This window comes from Pongo abelii, chromosome 19 (assembly GCF_028885655.2).
Source record: "Pongo abelii isolate AG06213 chromosome 19, NHGRI_mPonAbe1-v2.0_pri, whole genome shotgun sequence".
Classification (NCBI taxonomy): Eukaryota; Metazoa; Chordata; class Mammalia; order Primates; family Hominidae; genus Pongo; species Pongo abelii.
Window position 1 is genome coordinate 90,487,921 of NC_072004.2, and position 15,886 is coordinate 90,503,806.

The window sequence follows — 15,886 nt, forward strand, 5'->3', positions numbered from 1 at the left end:
TTTTTTTTTTTTTTTTTTTGAGACGGAGTTTCTCTCTTGTTGCCTAGGCTGGAGTGCAATGGCATCATCTAGGCTCACTGCAACCTCCACCTCCCAGGTTCAAGCGATTCTCCTGCCTCAGCCTCCTGAGTAGCTGGGATTACAGGTGTGTGCCACCACACCCAGCTAATTTTTGTATTTTTAGTACAGACAATGTTTTACCGTGTTGGCCAGGATGGTTTCATCTCCTGACCTCGTGATCCACCCGGCTCGGCCTCCCAAAGTACTGGGATTACAGGCGTGAGCCACTATGCCCAGCCAGACCCTGTCTCTTAAAAAAAAAAAAAAAAATTGGCCAGGTACCATGGCCCACACCTGTAATCCCAGCACTTTGGGAGGCTGAGGTGAGAGGATTGCTTGAGGCCAGGAGTTCAAGACCATCTTGGGCAACATAGCAAGATCTGTCTCTACAAAAGAAAAAAATTTTTGTTAATTACTCGTAATTGGGTTGGTGTAATACACAACACCTAGTTGGTGACGGGCAGCTCAGGCCACAGGATCACTTGATGTCCCATGAACTAGGTGTTCCATCTCTGCCAGGGCCCAGTAAAATAGTTACTTGCAAAAGAGGACATGGATCTGCCTAAAACCCCGGAGTTCTGCATGGCCACAGTCCAGCTGGGGCTTGCAGAAGGCTCTGATACAGCATCTGTACTGGCAGGAGATAATTTCAGTATCACTGGATCTCCTCAGCCATAAAGCCCAGGTGGCAGCACAGAGCTAAATTTTTAATAAGAGTCATACCACACAGAAAGATTTTCATCAGTAAAGCTTTCCCCTGGAGTAAACTGTTACTCCATGAAGCCAGATTAATTCCTTGATCAGTTTTCTATACAGGGCAATTAAATTGCTTCTAAGTTTTCTATTTTCATTTTAATTTTTACTTAAAAAATACTTTCATTAAGATCATGGTTTTCCTAGAATCTTTCTGAACTTACTCTGATTCAGAGGACTGCCCAATTTAAAAAAAAAAAAAGATTGGGCACGGGCGTGGTGGCTCACGCCTGTAATCCCAGCACTTTGGGAAGCCAAGGTGGGCAGATCACCTGAGGTCAGGAGTTCGAGACCAGCCCAGCCAATATGGTGAAACCCTGTCTCTACTAAAATACAAACATGAGCTGGGCATGGTGGCGTGTGCCTGTAATTCCAGCTACTCAGGAGGCAGAGGCAAGAGAATCACTTGAACCCCGGAGGTGGAGGTTGTAGTGAGCCAAGATCACGCCACTTCACTCCAACCTGGGCAACAGAGTGAGACTCTGTCTCAAAAATAAATAAATAAATAAAAATAAAATATTGGCCAGGTGTGGTAGCTCATTCGTGTAATCCCAGCACTTTGGGAGGCCAGGGCAGGTGGATCGTATTCGAGGCTGCAGGGAGCTATGATTGTGCCACTGTACTCCAGCCTGGGCAACAGAGCGAGAAACCCTGTCTCAAAAAAAGAAAAAATATATATGCTTGGCCAGGAGCGGTGGCTCATACCTATAGACCCCACCTTCTTTCCTTCCTTCCTTCCTTCCTTCCTTTCTTTCTTTCTTTTGAGGCTGAGGTAAAAGGATTGCTTGAGCCTGGGAGGTCAAGGCCTTCCTTCTTTCTTTCTCTCTCTTTCTTTCTTTTCTTCTCTCTCTCTCTTTTTTTTTTTTGATGGAGTCTTGCTCTGTTGCCCAGGCTGGAGTGCAGTGGCACCATCTTGGCCCATTGCAACCTCCGCCTCCCAGGTTCAAGCAATTCCCCTGCCTCAGCCTCCCAAGGTAGCTGGGATTACAGGCGCCCGCCACCACACCCGGATAATTTTTGTATTTTTAGTAGAGACTGGTTTTTGCCATGTGGGCCAGGCTGGTCTCGAACTCCTGACCTCAGGTGATCCACCTGCCTCGGCTTCCCAAAGTGCTGGGATTACAGGCCTGAGCCACTGTGCCCAGCCGTGTGATGGTATTTTCAACCGTCTGTCTGTCAGCTGTTAGGACACATTCCCAGAAGAATGGAAAGACAGTTTATGTAGAAATACATGTGAAGTGTCATTAGTGGAAAAAAATATTTTTTAAACAAAGTATGTAACCATATTTAGCTGTATAAGAGAAATTTATTTGTGCACACAGTATAAAGTTAATTTTTCTTTTTTTTTTTTTTTTGAGACAGAGTTTCACACTTGCTGCCCAGGCTGGAGTACAATGGCACTATCTCAGCTCACTGCAACCTCCATATCCTGGGTTCAAGTGATTCTCCTGCCTCAGCCTCCCGAGTACCTTGGATACAGGCATGTTGCCACCATGCCTGCCTAATTTTGTATTTTTAGTAGAGACAGGGTTTTACCATGTTGGTCAGGCTGGTCTCGAACTCCTGACCTCATGCGATCCGCCCGCCTTGGCCTCCCAACGTGCTGGGATTACAGGCCTGAGCCACCGCACCCGGCCTAAAGTTAATTTTTTCAAGGATTTAAATACATCTTTTGTAAGGTTTTTAAAATAAAGGCAGATTGAGTCAAGTTTATTGAAACTTTACATGGAGGGAAAGAATATGCTAATTTGACATTTTAGAGAAGTTTAAATGCAAGCGTTTGTTGTCCCAGCTTAGAGATTGGTGGGTGAGGTCTGTGTGTGTCATTTTCATGTTCCAAAACGGTGAGCTTTATCTTATGTTATTTTTGGTGGATGTTGACTTAGTTCATGAATGTTGTCACTTCTAAATGTGGACAGTTGGGCTGGAAGATAACACAGCCTCTTCCAGAGCCTAGTAATCCCTGCCAAGCCCCCATCAGTCATATTTCTAAATGAAGACATTATTTTGTTCACATTTCCTTGGAAGAAAATTAAGCAGCTATTAAAGTCATGGTCACCCGGGTCATGTTGTGACATAAAAAGTACTAGTGAGTTAAATAAGGATTCAGAATTGTATGTATGAAACCTATATCAACATATCAAAATACAAGCGCATCACTTTAGGTTGTGTGAATCTCCCCCTTTCCTCCATTTTCCTTTCTTTTTTTTTTGAGATGGAGTTTCTCTCTTGTCACTCAGTCTGGAGTGTAATGGCACAATCTCGACTCATTGCAACCTCTGCCTCCTGGGTTCAAGCAATTCTCCTGCCTCAACTTCCCAAGTAGCTGGGATTACAGGCACCTGCCAATTCGCCCAGCTAATTTTTGTATTTTTTGTAGAGACGGGGTTTCACCATGTTAGCCAGGCTAATCTTGAACTCCTGACCTCAGGTGATCTGCCCGCCTCAGCCTCCCAAAGTGCTGGGATTACAGGCGTGAGCACTGGCGCCAGGCGGCCTCCATTTTCAAATTGTGTTTAAGGCTGGGAGCGGTGATTCACACCCGTAATCCCAGCACTTTGGGAGGCCGAGGCAGGCAGATCATTCGAGGCCAGGAGTTCAAGACGAGTCTGGCCAACATGGTGAAACCCCGTCTCTACTAAAATATACCAAAAAAAAAAAAAATTAGCCAGACATGGTGGCACACGCTTGTAATCACAGCTACTCAAGTAGCTGAGGCATGAGAATCAAGAATCGCTTGATCTGGGAGGCAGAGGTTGAAGTGAGCCAAGACTGCACCACTGCACTCCAGCCTGGGCAACAGAGTGAGACTCTGTCCCAAAAAAAAACAAATTGTTTTAATATATTGTATTTTATATATATATATATTTATTTATTTACTTATTTTGAGACAGAGTCTCGCCCTGTTGCCCAGGCTGGAGGGCAGTAATTCAGTCTCAGCTCACTGTAACCTCCACCTCTCAGGTTCAAGCAATCCTCCTGCCTCAGCCTCCCAAGTAGCTGGGATTACAAGCATGCACCACCACGCCCGGCCTCTCTCTCTCTCTATATATATATTTTTTTTTGAGATGGAGTCTTGCTCTGTTGCCCAGGCTGGTGTGCAATGGGGCGATCTCGGCTCACTGCAACCTCTGCCTCCCAGGTTCAAGCTATTCTCCTGCCTCAGCCTCCTGAGTAGCTGGGATTACAGGCGCGTGCCACCACACCCAGCTAATTTTTGTATTTTTAGTAGAGACAGGGTTTCACCGTGTTGGCCAGGATGGTCTCGATCTCCTGACCTCAAGTGATCTGCCCCCCTGGGCCTCTCAAAGTGCTGGGATTACAGGCGTGAGCCACCACGCCCGGCTGACACTTTTTTCATTGCAAGATTTTGTAGCCTCAGCTGCTCAGGAGGCTGAGGTGGGAAGATGGCTTAAGTTGGGAATATGGCTTGAGCCAGGGAGGCAGACAGAGGTTGCAGTGAGCTGAGATTGTGCCACTGTGCTCCAGCCTGGGGGACAAAGCGAGACACCGCCTAAAAAAAAAAAAAAAAAAAGGCTTTGTCAAGTGAAGGAAGGACTACATTGATTTACAACCTGGCATGAGCTTCTTATGTTGCTAAGAGCCAGCAGTGGTTCATGGACAGCACTTGGAATCGCACTGTTGTGTAATATAACAATGAAAATCCCCGTTGCGGGGATAGGTGGAGACTAAAGGCTTATGTGGGACTTGGGCCTGGCAGCACTGCCCCAGGGCGCCCACATGGCTGTATACCTGCTATGCCCCTCCTGGCCCTGCCGCCTCGCCAGCTCTCCAAGGCCCCTTCCTGTGGCCTGAAACCCTATGATCATCACTGTTAGGAGCAAATAACCTGATTCCTTCGAATAGAGACAGGCTCTCAGGGAGTGGGAGCAGCCCTCCAAGCAGAGGGTTAGGCCATGGGCCATCCAGCACTGGACTCTCATTCTCATTAAGCTGAGCAGATGAATGAATGAGGGGTGTCTCTTCTGGGCTCGGACATGGGCCTGTTTGCAGAAGGGCTTCTCTGAGGCCACCTCTCTGAATCAGGGGCCCCTCCTCCTCTCCCCCAACACCTTACCCCAGGTCGAGGTTCAAAAGGTCCAGGACACTGTGGGGAACCAGATGCTGATCATCGCTGCTGACAGCCAAAAGCACCAGGGCCGGGTGGCCTTTATCTCAGTAAGGTTGGCCCACCCCACCCCAGGCCCAGGCTTCCCCAGTGCCCTGCATCAGGCTGCAGGACCTCCCAGGACTTTCAGTGGATGGCATGGGACCAGGCAGTCAGGGACAGGATGCCTAGGTGGGCTCCGGGCTATGACAGTGGGGGTGCTGGAGTGGAGCTCACGGACGCCTCTCTACACACCCCACAACCTCCAGAAACTGATCCAGACAATGCAAGGTGAGGTGAACACCCACTTCTCGGAGATCATCAGGAGGTCAAACAGCTGCAGATGCAGATCTTGGATTTCGTGGAGAAAGAGGAAGCAGCCGCCCTGGGGATGCTGAGTAGCTCCATCCAGCAGAGCCACAACTGGCTCCTGAAGCTGGAGGGAGACAGCATCTGGCTCCACACCCTGCTCATCAACCAGAGTGACCAGCAATTTCTGCAGGCAAGGTCCCACCCCTCTGCCTCTGGCTCAGGCCCCATCACAGCTTCCACCCTCCCTCTACCCACAAACACATCAGATCTCGGTCAGGCGTGGTGGCTCATGCCTGTAATCCCGGCATTTTGAGAGGCCGAGGCAGGCGGATCACCTGAGGTCAGGAGTTGGAGACCAGCCTGACCAACATGGTGAAATCCCATCTCTACTAAAAATACAAAAATTAGCCAGGCTTGGTGGTAGGCACCTGTAATCCCATCTAGTCGGGAGGCTGAGGCAGGAGAATCGCTTGAACCCGAGAGACGGAGGTTGCAGTGAGCTGAGATCATGCCATTGCACTCCAGCCTGGGCAACAAGAGCGCAACTCCGTCTCAAAACACACACACACACACACACACACACACACATAGCTGGGCGCAGTGGCTCACGCCTATAATCCCAGCACTTTGGGAGGCCGAGGCGGGCAGATCACCTGAGGTTGGAAGTTTGAGACCACCCTGACCAACATGGAGAAACCCTGTCTCTACTAAAAATACAAAAATTAGCTGGGTGTGGTGGCACATGCCTGTAATCCCAGCTGCTCGGGAGGCTGAGGCAGGAGAATTGCTTGAACCCAGGAGGCAGAGGTTGCGGTGAGCCGGAGATCGCGCCACTGCACTCCAGCCTAGGCAACAAGAGCGAAACTCTGTCTCAAACACACACACACACACACACACACACACACACACACAAACACACACTAGATCAGCCTTTAGTGTGCATCACTGTGTCCATTCCCCCGCCTCAGGGAGCCTCCCCATTCCAGGTCTGCTGTCTTGAGCTTGCACAAACACCCTTGGCTTTCTCCACTTCAGAGCTCAGCCTTACCCTAACTTTCCTGCCTTGGCTTTCCTGGAACACATGGGATTCCAGGCATCTAACACAGTCTAAGTTTCTCCAGACTTCCCTGGATCATGGCTGAGAGTGAGACCAGAACAATCTACATAGCCTGGATTGAAATCCCTTTTCCAGCCCAGGAGGTGGAGGTTGCACTGACCCAAGACTGCACCATTGCACTCCAGCCTGGGCAACAAACTAAGACTCTGTCTCAAAAAAAGAAAAAAAAAAAAGAATCGTGAAATCCCTTTTCCTTCCCCAATCCTGGCCTGGCCCTGAAGCCTGGACTGATGCTGCTGTAAGTAGCGGGTGGGGCCAAGCAGCAGCCTTTTCTGGACGGTGCCTGGAGTTGCCCAAACCCTGTGCTTGGGAACTCCAGCTTCCTTTAAGCTGCCATCACACCCTGGGCAGACATCTAGGGCAACTGCTCACCTTGTCCCCCGTGCACAATGGGAAGCATTTGGCACTGGCTTTTACTAAGCAGTTCAAGGCGCAATAAAAATCCTCCCATCATTTTCTGAAAATCCCCTTTGCCTAATGCACCCTAGGCCACAGTGGCCAAGCCCGTGGCAAAGCCCTGACCTCTGATGTCCAAACAGCTAGGAGGAGGGAAAGGAGATGCCCAGGTTTGGAAAGGGGAAGCTTCTGCTCCACCAGCCCATGGTTCTGGAGGCCTCTGGGCCTGTAGCATCAGCCTAGGTCCTGGCTAACAGGTGGTACCTCTGACCCCTCCCTGCATCCAGGGGGATTCCTTCGACTGAAGCAGTTCTCAGCCTGCATGGAACCCCTGATGGGCATCAACTGTGAGGAAACGCAGAGCTTCCCCCAGCTGCCAGAGACCCTGGCTGAGCTCCGGATGCGGCTGCTGGACATGGGCCTCAGCTTCTTCAACCAGCTCTCAAAGTGCTGGGATTACGGGATTACAGGCGTGAGCCACCGTGCCTGGCCTTTTTTTTTTTTTGAGACAGAGTCTTGCTCTGTCTCCCAGGCTGGAGTGCAATGGCACCATCTCGGCTCACTGCAACCTCCACCTCCTGGGTACAAGTGATTCTCCTGCCTCAGTCTCCCGAGTAGCTGGGACTACAGGTGCCCGCCACCATGTCTTGCCAATTGTTTTGTATTTTTATTAGAGATGGAGTTTCACCATGTTGGTCAGGCTGGTCTCAAACTCATGACCTCAAGTGACCCGTCCGCCTTGGCCTCCCAAAGTGCTGGGATTACAGGCGTGAGCCACCTCGCTGGGCCCCCACTCAGTCTTGTGTGCCTGAACAAATACAAAGGGAGATGATGTTAGGGTCTGACGGCAGGGGGAGGAGGGCGACCTTGGGCAGCACCCACTTACCCTCCAGGCTGTGTCTGAGCAGCACACTTACCCTCCAGGCTGTGTCTGAGCAGCGGGCTGAGTTTGGGGACAGGGGCGTGGGTGGAAGCATCCCCTGACTTGTATGCAAATGCCCGGCTTCCCCACCTCCACCCGCCAGGTTACTGCAACCTGAACTTTGACCCCACCACAGCCGTCGACGAGCTGTTCCAAAGCTCTAGGAGACCAGCTCGGTGCTGAACCTGGGGATCCTCCTGGAGCCCCTGACAGGGGGCGGCCACTTCCCGGGCTTCAAGCAGTGACCGCAGATGCTGTGCTCCTGCGGCCTGTCCGAGGGCCACCACTAGGACGGGAGGTGGAGGCGTCCAACTCGTGGGTGTGCCTGGGCGTCACCTACCACCGCAGCTCCCCGCTCTGCGGCCGCCCGAGCTGTAGCGTGGTCTACCTGCTGGGCCGTAACCCCTACTCGTGGTGCCTGGAGTGGGACTCGCTCAAGTTCTCGGTGTGGCACCACAACGCGCAGACCGTGCTGCACGGCGCCTACCACCGCACGCTGGGCGTGGCGCTCGACTGCGGCGCCGGCGGCTTGTCCTTCTACGGCCTGGCGGGTGGCGCCAGCCTCTTCTACCGCTTCCTGGCAGCCTTCCTCGAGCCGCTCTACCCCGCGGTCATGGTCAGCAGCGGCGCCTCGGCCACGCTCAAGCGGCGCCCGGAGCCCGCGCCGCCCGTGGCAGCACCCCATAAATAAACCTGGACTTATCTAAGCGCTGGCTGGCGCGCCAGGAGGGTTCCCGGCCCTGCGCCATCCCACCTCCCAAAACGCAGGCCACCCTTTCTCGCCACAGCCACAGGAGGGCTCTAATCCAGCTAGAGCTCCCCCAGGCACGGAGGACAGTCCCGTGGCCTTGTGGGTGGGGGATTCCTGACTGCAGTGCACAGCCCACTCCCAAACCCCATCCCAGCAGCGTCCCCTGGCCTTGGTTCTCCAGGCTGGTCTTGGCCGCTTGGCGCTGGGGCCTGTCCCAAAGGCCTTGTCGTCTGAGAGTGGGCAAGGTTTGGGCCAGGTGGTCAGACTGAGAGGTGGCGCCAGATGGATTGGGGTACGGATGGGCTGTCTGAGTGGCTTCATTGTCGCCTGAGAGGTTAAACTGGAGGAGCCCAGGCCTACCTCAGATCCAAAAATGCTGGGCTGGGGACCCAAGCCCAGGCAGCGGTGGGGCTGCTGCCCAGAGCAGAGCTGCTCACTCAGCTGGTGTTTTACAGCCCAGAGGGGGTGTGACGCTGTCGTGGGTGGGTAAACCTTAAACCCCCTCCACCCTGCTGAATGCTGCTGAAAGCTGCTCCCCCATACCCAGCCATCACCAACCCACTCAGCTCCCAGAAGGTAGCACTGCTCACAGCAGAGGGGCTACGTCCATATCCAGGCCTCTGCCATCTGACCAGAGGCTGAATCCAGGCCGAGACCCTGCCAGGGGACCCTGGCCAGGCCATGACTGAGAACTCAGCTCCTCTGTCTGGGGAAGCCAAAGATTTGGGTGCACCATGGAGCCACCTCCACATTTCCAGCCTCAACCAGCCACTTGTTCCTGTTGCCTCTCAAGCAAGGGTTCTCAGTGAGGTTAATGATTGGCTCTGAAGAGGAACTGATACAAATCACAGAAGAAAAAAATCCCAAGGGCAACACATTCCAGAACCAGCCCACACGGTGCCCCAGGGGTGTTCCTGAATTCCGTCTCCACCTGGCCTGTTCCGGGAAAAATTAGTGACCCGGTTTTTCCTTCAAGGTGGTCATTTTGGAGCCAGGAGGGCACAGGGGGAGCAGAGTGTTCTCTGAAGGTTGGTGGGGGCGGGGGGGCTCCTCTGAGGAAGCCCTGGCTACAGCCTCGTGATGGCCTTTCTCCCTGGAGCCTTCGCTCAGCTCTGATCCCAATGACTCATTCCCCACAGGCTGCTGCCCCTGTGAAGTAAGGAATGAGCTTGAATTCTTTGCCCCTTATTGAAAGACCTTTTACCCAAAACCCACATCTTGCCTCCCCACCGCACAGTCTTCCTCCTGGCACCAGTGGCCACAGGCTTCTGCAAGGAGGGCTCAGGTCAGGAAATGCTGAAAAGGTGAATGCATGACCCAAGTGGGTAACAGCAGCTGCATACATCTCAGAGTCTTCCCACATCACGGGGCTGGCAAGGACGGGGTCTTCCTTGCCAAGTCCTCCCAGCTCTGAAAGACACTTGGTGGCAGGATGGTGCGTGACACCCTCAGGCACACATCCAAATGTCCCGGGGATGATACTTGCTCTCAAACAGCTGTTCCTTATTTGGGGGAGTCCTGGGCCCCCATAGGTCCACAATGGTGTTCCTGAGGGTCCTGAAACTCTTTTCAGTATTTCCACGAGCCAGATGGCAAGCAGGCCCGCGCTTTCAAGGAGGCAGGTTAGCAAACCGAATGTCAGGGTGTCTGGTCTCTGCCTGGCCTGTTCCTGGAGAAATTAGTGACCCAGGTTTCAGCCTGTGCTTCATGGGAGAAAACATCACAGGGGGGCCAGGCGTGGTGGCGCATGCCTCTAATCTCAGCATTTTGGGAAGCTGAAGCAAGAGGATCACTTGAGCCTAGAAGTTCCAGACCAGCCTGGGCAATTAGCTGGGTGTCGTCACACATCTGTGACCAGGCCAGGCTGGTCTTGAACTCCTGACCTCGTGATCCACCCACCTCGGCCTCCCAAAGTGCTGGGATTACAGGCGTGAGCCACTGCGCCCGGCCGGAAACGTTTTTCAAATAATCCTTGGAGGCAGACTTGTTTACAGCCTGTTTGGATTTAGCCTGAGTGCTAAAGCAGGACCGGAAGAGTGAGTGGGTGGCATTCAGGGACAGTCCCTGCCCTGGGCCCCACAGTGGGGGAAAAGGGAGGGGCAGGGTCCACTGATGTGGGTTATTCATGAGCACTGGCTGAACTTGCTGCCCCCAAAGAGCCCCTCTGTGATTTTTTTTTTTTTTTAAGCAGGCTCTCCCTCTGTCACCCAGGCTGGAGTGCAGTGGCATGATTACAGCTCACTGCAGCCTCAACCTCTTGGGCTCAAGCGATCCTCCCGCCTCAGCCTCCTGAGTAGCTAGGACCACAGGTGCAGGTCACCATGCCAGGCTAATTTTTCATTTGTTGTAAAGATGGGGTATCACTATGTTACCCAGGCTGGTCTGCATTTTCTGACTATAAAAGTAATTTTGCATTTATGTAATGTACTTCCATAGTGCCTACAATGTACCCGCCACCGTTCATAGCAAATAGAATGTTAATAAGTATGAACTTGCCAGGCAAGGTGGTTCATGCCTATAATCCCAGCACTTTGGGAGGCCAAGGTGGGCAGATCACCTGAGGTCAGGAGTTCGAGACCACCCTGGCCAACATGGTGAAACCATATCCCTACTAAAAATACAAAAATTACCCGGACGTGGTGGCATGCGCCTGTAATCCCAGCTACTCGGGAGGCTGAGATAGGAGAATCGCTTGAACCCGGGAGGTGGAGGTTGCAGTGAACTGAGATCACACCACTGCACTCCAGCCTGGGGACAGAGGGAGACTCCAGCTCAAAAAAAAAAAAAAAAAGTAGGAACTCATTCAATTCTCATAACCTTACGAATATGTATCATTAATTATCCCCATTTGTATGGATGAGGAAACTGAGAGATGAGAGGAGAAAGGACTTGCCCGACGTCATGAAGGTATGCAAGTTATAGGAAGCCAGGATTCAAACCCAGGCAGTCTGCTTTTTTAATCACTGTACTACACCACTTCTCTTATAATGCATACATTGTAGAAAATCTACACAACATAGAAACACATAAAATAAAACCTGCTGGGCATGGTGGCTCATGCCTGTAACCCCAGCACTTTGGGAGGCCGAGGCAAGTGGATCACTTGAGGCCAGGAGTTGAAGACCATCCTGGCCAACATGGCGAAACCCCGTCTCTATTAAAAATACAAAAAATTAGCTGGATGTGGTGGCGTGCGCCTGTAGTCCCAGCTACTCAGGAGGCTGAGGCAGGAGAATGGCGTCAACCCGGAAGGCACAGGTTGCAGTGAGCAGAGATTACACCACTGCACTCCAGCTTGGGCAACAGAGTGAGACTCCCGTCTCAAAAAAGAAAAAAAAAACACCCATAATCCTACCCCCAAAAGATAGCCTCTCCTGCAGTATTTCCTTCCAGTCTATAACAGACAGAGCAATGTATCAGCTGAAAATGTAGGAAGCTAGAAGACAGAGTAACAGATCATATGGTACTTTTTTTTTTTTTTAAAGAGATGAAGTCTCACTATGTTGCCCAGGCTGGTCTCAAACTCCTGAGCTCAAGTGATCCACCTCAGTTTCCCTAAGTACTAGGATTACAGGCATGAGCCACCATACCCAGCCTGAGCTGCCACACCCAGCCACATGGTACATTTTCACCAGTATCCATACTGTGCATATTTTCCCAAATTACTGTCAAAATAGAAAAAGGGCTTGTTTATTTTACTCATGAGACAAAAACAGCTTGTTCACTGGCAGCATATTATTAATACATCCTACAAATCTGTCCAATAGCTTTGTTTTGTCCTTAATCTCTTCCCTGGGTCCCACTACAAGTGGGTGACAAGAGGCAACCCAGTCAAAGCCATATATGTTGCTTCTGGATGTTACTCCAAGTTTGACCCAGACTCGGGAGGGTCCAAGTAGAGCCAAAGAACATGGAGGCATCCCATCACTCCATTTTCACAGGTGGGAGGAAGCAGGGAGCAAGACCAGGTGGCAGGAGACTGGGGAAGGAGCCTTTAACCCTTCCCTCCCCACAAGGGCAGTGTGCTCAGGGCTGGGCCGGAAGGGAGAGGTTGTCTGTGGGAACCTCAACAGAGGCCCTGCCTGGTATATCATGGGTACCCGATGACTGTCAGGAGCATCTTTCCCACGAGAACATAAGCTCACCTCTGCACTTTTCCTGCGAGGGAAGGCAGCTGGTGGCAACCCGGACCAGGCTCCACCAGCTAAGGAGAGGTGGGCCATCTTCAGCCCGCCCTGCCAGCCCAGTCCTTCCCCCATTTCTTTCCAGCCCCTGCCATGAACACCTGTCTCCATAGCTCTCATTGTCTTCATCACCAGCCCCCTTCATCCCCACTCTTACCCCACTCCAGTCCACCCCCAAAGCATCCCACCTCCTGGCCTTTTTGCTCATGCCGTCCTCTCTGCCTGAAGCACCCTTCACACCCACACCCTGCTTGTATTATTCCCACTCATTCCCTAAGACTCAGCTAAGTGTTCCAGGAAGCCTCAGTCTCCACTCTCCAAGCCAGGCGGGTTTCCCTCCCATCTGCTCTATAATACCCTTTGCACATGTGCCCCCTGCCACCCAAGTTGTCGTGTTTCATGTGTGAATTCACCATCAGACTCAGGGGTCAGCTGGGTATGTCATGTCTATGACTCTAATGCTTCATGCGTGCCTGACACACAGCAGATGCTTAATAGTAGTGGACCCGAGAACTAAGGAACCCTTCCAGAGGTTGGAGGTTGGGTACCACTGCAGATCCCTTCCTGGGCCAGGCTGGGTGTGGATGGCCCAGGCGTGCTTGTTTCCCTCCTTCCTTGCCCTCCCGTGCCATCCCCTTCGTCCCTTCTGAAGCTGAGTCCATGTACCCACTGCATCTAGGCAGGACAAAGAAACTGCCTGTTTCCTTCTGTGTCCATTTTGACCTCCCTGTAGCCTGAAGATTCTTGAGCCTGAGGACCCTCCTGAGCAGGTGGGTCAGGGCAGAGACACATGCCTCTCTCAGCCTGTTTCCTATTGTGTAAAATGGCATGGATAGGGATGCCATTCATATTGACTGAGGCTTATATGACTCCCAGGGCTTCTCAGATGACCAGGGGGTTGGGAAACACAGGGCGTTGTGAGCGGGGCAGTGACCAGAGTGAGGGAAGTGAGACAGTCACCTGGAGTGCAACATTTAAGGGAAGGCATCAAAAACTTAGCAATCAAGATAAATTAAATAATATTGGCCAGGCGTGGTGGCTCATGCCTGTAATCCCAGAACTTTGGGAGGCCGAGGCAGGCAGATCTCCTGAGGTTAGGACTTTGAGACCAGCCTGGCCAACATGGTGAAACCCTGTCTCTACTAAAAACACAAAAATTAGGGAGGCTGAGACAGGAGACTCACTTGAACCCGGGAGGCGGAGGTTGCAGTGAGCCAAGATCACATCATTGCACTCCAGCCTGGGCAACAGGAGTGAAACTCTGTTTAAAAAAAAAAAAGAAAAGAAAATTAGCCAGATGTGGTGGCGCATGCCTGTAATTCCAGCTACTGGGGAGGTTGAGATAGGAGAATAGCTTGAATCCAGGAGGCGGAGGTTGCAGTGAGCGAAGATCGTGCCACTTTACTCCAGCCTGGGCGACAAAGCAAAACTCGGTCTCAAAAACATAAATAAAAAAATAAAATAAAATAAAATAAGAACAGATCGCCAGGCGCAGTGGCTTATGCCTGTAATCCCAGCACTTTGGGAGGCCAAGGCAGGTGGATCATGAGGTCAGGAGATCGAGACCATCCTGGCTAACACAGTGAAACCCCGTTTCTACTAAAACATACAAAAAGTTAGCCGGGCATGGTGGTAGGCACCTGTAGTCCCAGCTACTCAGGAGGCTGAGGCAGGAGAATGGCGTGAACCCGGGAGGCAGAGCTTGCAGTGAGCAGAGATTGCGCCACTGCACTGCAGCCTGGGCGACAGAGCAAGACTCTGTCTCAAAAAAAAAAAAAAAAAAGAACAGATCTGACCTGACCTGACACTTGCACTCCCTGCCAGACTCCTCTCACAGGAATTCTCTCGCTGGTTCCAATGAAATTTTATTCACAAAGCCAGGTAACTGCCCCAAGGCCCGTGGATTGCTGATGGGATTTTCTAACAATATTTCATTAACTTTTTGTCTTAATTACTGAGCTTTTTTGGTGTCCCCTAATATTCTGAGCCGGAGGTGAGTGGCTTAGTCACCTCATCCTAGCGGGGGATGACACAGACAAGGAGGGGGTGTCAGGGATGCCAAATGTTCTGCAATGCTCAAGTCCTGCCCCCAACACAGATAGCGCCCCTGTTGTTGGTAATGTGTAGGCATAGCAACACTGCGTGAAAAGTGTTGAAAAGTGAAATAACATTCCTGGAGCCAGTCGCTCACTCTTGCCAAAGTAAATTAGAATCAAAGCGTTAGAAGTCAGTGTCAGGGGCACTGGTTAAAAGGTTTTGGGTCCTTGCCAAGGGTTTCTGGAAGCTGCATCTTTCTCGTTGACATTTCCTGTCTGGAGGTCAAAGGCCTTGTTGCCTTTGTGTTTCACACAGTGAACCACACAGCTGGAGATGGTTCAATTTCTGCCCGATTTGCTTCAGTGCTCCATAAGTGTCCCATGAGTGGCTCCTGTGGGCCAGGCACAAGGCTCCGCAGGGTGGGTGCAGTGGGGAGCAACGTAGATCCAGTCCCTGCCCCCACCACAGCTCAGCGGTTTGGGGGAACAGACCCTAAGGTTAGTCACAGTGGTGCCCACACTAAGCTACACACTGAGATAAAGGCTTTTCAGGGCTGGGCGTGGTGGCTCACACCTGCAACCTCAGCACTTTGGGAGGCCGAGGCAGGCGGATCACTTGAGGCCAGGAGTTCGAGACCAGACTGACCAACATGGTGAAACCCTGTCTCTACTAAAAATACAAAAATTAGCCAGGTGTGGAGGCGGGCACCTGTAATTCCAGCTACTTGGGAGGCTGAGGCAGGAGAATTGCTTGAACCTGGGAGGTAGAGGTTGCAGGGAGCTGAGATCGTGTGGTTCCACTCCAGCCTGGGCGACTGACCGAGACTCCGTCTCAAAAAAAAAAAAAAAAAAATCTTTCCAACCTTAAAGTAAACAAAGATAGGACACAAAAAGAACGAACTGTAGGAAAAAATATATAAACTGGACTTCATCAAAACTAAAAACTTTTGCTCTTCAAAAGATACTGTTAAGAAAATTGTGCTGGTGTGGTGACTGACACCTGTAATCCCAGCACTCTGGGAGGCCGAGGCAGGCGGATCATGAGGTCAAGAGATCGAGACCATCCTGGCCAACGTGGTGAAACCCTGTCTCTACTAAAAATACAAAAATTAGCTGGGCATGGTGGCACACACCTGTAGTGCCAGCTACTCAGCAGGCTGAGGTAGGAGAATCGCTTGGACCTTGGAGGCAGAGGTTGCAGTGAGCCGAGATTGTGCCACTGCACTCCAGCCTGGTGATGGAGCAAG

The 15,886-nt window shown here is 51.7% G+C and overlaps 1 pseudogene; it reads left to right on the forward strand.

Moving 5' to 3' along the window:
* The first annotated feature begins 612 nt into the window (after window positions 1-612).
* Window positions 613-8,359, forward strand: LOC100447887 (E3 ubiquitin-protein ligase TRIM65-like; annotated as a pseudogene).
* The last annotated feature ends 7,527 nt before the right edge of the window (window positions 8,360-15,886 follow it).